We start from the raw sequence: 5,227 nt of genomic DNA, 5'->3' as shown, positions 1-5,227 counted from the left end.
ACCCCGGGGTTGTCCAACCTTGGGAGGTCATCCCAGGTCCTTTCTGTGTGGAGTTTGCATGTTGTCCCCTTGTCTGCGTGGGTTTTCTCCAGGTGGTCTTGTTTCACCCACCATCAAAAACACATGCATGTTAGGGTTAATACTCCTGTCTGTGCCCCTGACCGAGGCATGGCAAGATGAAATGGAGTTTGTCCCCGGGTGCGGCACAGCAGCTGCCCACTTCTCCTAGCTACACAGCTAGGATGGGTTAAATGCAGAGGGAGAATTTCCCCAAGGGGATCAATAAGTAGTAAAATACTACTACTACTACTACCACTACTGCTACTGCAGCAAGTACAACTGCTACTGTTACAACTGCTAAATCTGCTACTACTACTACTACTACTACTGCTAAACTGCTGCTACTTCAATAACCAGCACAGTATATGTAATGATATGTGCCTACCGGGCCAGTAGAGGGCAGCATTGGTATATCTTGTTCATTGTAGAGGGTTAACGTTCATGCGCAGAACGTTCTAGGATCAGAACACGTGACAGCCATGTCCCACGTGCTACATAGATATGTCTCTAGAAGGCGCTCACTTATTTTTGAAACCCACAAAGCAGCACTGTACAGTCACATAACCTACAAACGGATTGGAAGATGAAGCAGAAATGTCCAGCTACGAAAGGAAGGTTCAGTTTATTATACATCTGCATGTGTAAGGTTATTCAGAGCCGGCCCAGGGCATAAGCCAACTAAGCAGTCACTTATATTTGTGTGTGTGATCTATTATATCAGTAGTAATCACCAGAAAACAAAAACTAAATATTGTGATATCATGTGTTTTTGTTTATCCTCGATGGATTCAGCTGTGAGTGAGGTCTTCCACACTGTTTGATCCACATTGGACATTTTTCCTCTTGTGTTTCAGGCTTAGGGAAAGCCCAAAATACGACCCCACCCTCCAAACTTTTAGGATATCTGCTGTCTGATTTGCAGGTACCGTAAGCACATCGCTTCGGCATTTCCTCGATAGCTTGCCAGGCCTCCCCTGCTTAGTAACGGTTACTAACGTAGCATTGGACAGTGGCTGTTCTAGGGCGGGGCTTAGTGAAGGGTCAATTGGCCAGCTACAAACTGGGGAGAAAAAGGGGAAAATTGGAAGGAAAAAAAAAAGAAAAAAGAATTACACTTCCTACACAAAGAAAAGAACTGGGCATACAAAAACGGAAACAGAGATCAGTACAGAGCAGCCAAGTGTAAGTTGCGTGCTGCAATAAGAAAAGCAAAGTCCAGCTACGCAACAAAACTCGAACAACAATTCTCTTCCAGTAACTCCAGAGCAATATGGAAAAAAACTTAAGGAGATTACAGATTATAAAAAACGCCCCTGCTCCCCTCCTGCTAATGACCATAACCTCCCAAATAAATTAAATTAAATACGTTTTAAATTTGAAAAACTTATTCCACCAGCCATCCCCCCTACTCCTACTTCAATTCCAACCTTCTGCATCCAGGAGGATGAGGTGACAGAACATTCAAAAAGCTGAACATTAGGAAAGCAGCAGGGCCAGACGGCATCAGTCCTGCTTTGTTGAGCCACTGTGCAACCCAATTGGCCGCAATATTTTCCACCATATTTAACACCTCTCTAAGTCAATGTACAGTCCCACAGTGCTTCAAACTCTCTACCGTCATTCCTGTGCCAAAGCCTCCAAGATCACCTGCCTCAATGACTTCAGACCGGTTGCCGTAACATCTGTGCCCATGGAAGCATTTGAGCGCATCATTTTGTCACACTTGAAATCTTGCACCTCCCAAAAGATGGACCCATATCAATTCGCCTATCAAGCCAACCGGTCTGTTGAGGATGCAGTTAGCATAGCCCTGCACCATGCCCTGCAACACCTGGAATCACCAAACACCTACGCACGCATCCTGTTCATAGACTTTAGTTCCGCCTTCAACTCCACCAACCCACTCAAACTCTTTACATACTCTTGGATATGAACATTGACCCCGCCATATGCCACTGGATTCGGAGCTTCCTATGGAACAGGCCACAGAGGGTGAGGTTAATAACCTAACATGACACCCTCTTACCCTCAGTACAGGTGCTCCTCAGGGCTCTGTTCTCTCCCCCTGGCTCTGCTCACTTTACACCACCCACCTCACATCCACGGATAGCGCTGTGAAAATAATAAAATACGCAGACAACAGAACCATTGTAGGCCTCATCTCCATTTATCAAAGACTATGCTAAAGGCGTGTAAAAAAAGTCTCCAACATGAAGGAGCTTCAGAATGATGTTATAAAAGAATGTGGGTGTATTTTTAAAGACTTTTCCTCAAACAAGCTTAAGTAAAAATTACACACCTTTTTCATGGAATTGCAGAAAGTCAAACTGTCCCTCAACCTCCTCCAACTTCACGTACTTCTGCTGTTGGCTGTTCTTCACCTGGACCAGGATTTTTACTGGGACGTGCAAGAAAGAAAGGGAAAAAAAAAAAGTGGACACCTACAGACACGTGTAACGCGTGTGCGTGATGGGACGCAGTAGTTGCGGTCACGTTGACTTTGAACCGCCATGAAAGAAACACACAGCGCGACCCTTCAGCTCCAGCAAAACCAAGATTTCTACAGTAAAAACACAGCTTTGCTTTTCCACAGCCATGAGCTTGATGGCAACTGTTGTTACATCGTCACTGAAGAAGCTGGAGACGGTTTTACTAGCTAATGGCTAGCTAGTGTAAACTACTAATAAGACACGTTAGCCGCTAGCTAACGGGTCTGACCCTTTAGCCGAGCGGTTAGTGATGTCGCCTTGTGGTGCAATACACTTCGTTTCGAATCCCGCACCGGGCAAGAAAATAACAGGTCACACTAACTACCATACAGTGCTAGCTAGCTAATCACCTGTACAAGTTTGTTGTACACTTCTGGCAACAAACAGCTTTGTAAAGCAAATATTATCCGTAGGTGTTTTATTGAACACGCCATCGTTTTATAATTGTTTCAGTAAGTTTAACGTAATTGCGCTTACCCTGTACAACTGCATGGAGGAGGAGAATGGAGCCGACTTGTCTCCTCGTCTCCGACCGAACAGGTGAAATACGTGGGAGCTGAATTACATCTCTGCGGAGTTGGAATAACAGCGGATAACGCTGATGTGATCAACTCTGCCACATAAACACCCAACACCTTTTAAATCACCACGTGTTACATTAACACTTGACCGCTGAGGAAAAAGCAACCGCAGCCAGCTTTCACTTCTCAAAGGGATTCCTACCGTCTGAGATTACACAGTGCAGGCACACAATTCGCCACTAGAGGTCTTCTTCACGCCATTATAGCAAATGCTATGAAAGCTGAATAAATATTGCAGACATAAAAATATTAAAAATATGGAACGCTTCACGGATTTGCGTGTCATCCTTGCGCAGGGGCCATGCTAATCTTCTCTGTATCGTTCCAATTTTAGTATGTGTATTGCCGGAGCAACACATTTAAACAATTAGTCTGGGCGCTATATAAAGCCCGCTAAATCCAAAGGAATCCCCGTGAGGGTGTCAACCTTTTGAAGTACGTACAAAACACAACACAGTCAACACAAGACGTAGCAAATGGGATGTGGATTGGTTTTAAATGTATATAGTGATTTTAAACGTATTTGTTTTAACACTTATTCTGTGCGAGAAAGCCGCGAAGAACTCTGGGAGTTATTGCGTCAGTCAGCCAGGATTGGTGTAGCGGTGAGGAGACACGGCGATGGATAAACCCGCTCCCACGAGGAACAGCAGGCAGACCATGTAGAATCTCACACCACAGAAATGACAGAGGACTGCGAGCATTAATAATAATAATAATAATAATAATAATAATAATAATAAATGACACGTATATAGCGCTTTTCTAACACTCGACGTCGCTTTAAAAAATGACGATGGCCCAAAGAGGGATAGCGTCCACTGCCGAGGGAAAACAAAATAAAAACATCCAGCTGGAGTTGAGGGACGGAGCCAGATGTGCGAGCTAGCGTGCAGAGCCAGGAGGCCAGAGGTCACGTAAAGCTAACGTTAGCCGAGTGCTAGTTAGCCAGTTAGCTATTTAGGCGGCTAGCACGGAGGGACGAGAAAACGGAGAGAGAGGGGAAAGACAAGATGGTGTGAGAAGCGGAAACCACACACGACGCCGGCAGTACTCTCCGATTTAAACAACAAACAGACACACAAATAGCGAGGAAGGTAAAAAAAAACCACACACACAACAGCAAATCCAGCCAACAGACGTGCAGCGGCAAAGTGCGTCTGCTCAGGCCGCCATCTTGGGCGGATGATGCATGAGCATTAGTCGACGTATCCCCGGTCCGTCATAAATCGTTGCGATCGTAATCTGACTACCGTGGGTTCGTATGGTGGAAGTGAATAACAAAACTGAATTCATCAGTTTGAAATGCAGACCATAGTATCTTCCCAGAGAATTCACTTCAACTGTATTAGTTGGTGTTTACATGCCACCACAAGCTAATGCTAACACAGCCATTAGCGAACTTTCGCAATACATTTCCCATGGTGGAAACTCCAACCCTGACACGTCTGTCATCGTGTTAGGTGGTTTCAACCATACGAATCTTTCCCTCGAGTGACAGATATTCCAGGTGAATTGACATCCAATTTCTGGAAAAGCAAGGAGATATCAGAGAGACGTAGACAGAAAGGCTTGCAATATGCATTTGAAAGCTACATCCGTGATATAATTTGTCAGCGTGTGAATGAAGAGGAAATTAAAATCGTGACTAAAGCCTACAGGTCCCAATATAAGACCCAGGCACCCCACGTCTTAACTATTCACGTTAAGGACAAGGAGATAAATGAACAACAATACTCGTGTACAGCAGGGTATTTTAAGTTGTATTTTAAGCTGACATTTAGTTATGAGTCCATATAGCCCACTAGCTAGCTTTCACATCTAGCTAACATTAGGCTATGTTTTAGCTAGCCAGGCTAGCCAGCTGGATCAGGGGAGCTCACATGCACTTTCCCGTTTGTTTAAAGTGCACCAGGATATTGCTCACACATCGTGGGCTTGATCCATACACTGGATCTCATAAAGGCAAGAACAGAAGAGTCAGCTAAGTCCTGCACAAGTTTGCCACAACAATGGCACAAACCAAGAGGTGGTAAAATAAAGGCTGTGCCCGTATCATCGGTGGTGGTCGCAAAGGCTAGACAGGCTCGAAAGCGG

The 5,227-nt window shown here is 44.8% G+C and overlaps 1 non-coding gene across 1 annotated transcript; it reads right to left on the bottom strand.

Annotated features, from left to right (window-relative positions):
- Positions 1–3,381: 3,381 nt before the first annotated feature.
- Positions 3,382–3,487, bottom strand: LOC130126915 (U6 spliceosomal RNA). The gene has a single exon (XR_008811764.1). It is a non-coding gene; the product is annotated as a U6 spliceosomal RNA (small nuclear RNA).
- Between the last annotated feature and the right edge of the window lie 1,740 nt (positions 3,488–5,227).

Source organism: Lampris incognitus, chromosome 16 (assembly GCF_029633865.1).
Source record: "Lampris incognitus isolate fLamInc1 chromosome 16, fLamInc1.hap2, whole genome shotgun sequence".
Classification (NCBI taxonomy): domain Eukaryota; kingdom Metazoa; phylum Chordata; class Actinopteri; order Lampriformes; family Lampridae; genus Lampris; species Lampris incognitus.
Note: the sequence above shows the minus strand (reverse complement) of the source record. Positions and strands in the feature narration are given on the sequence as shown.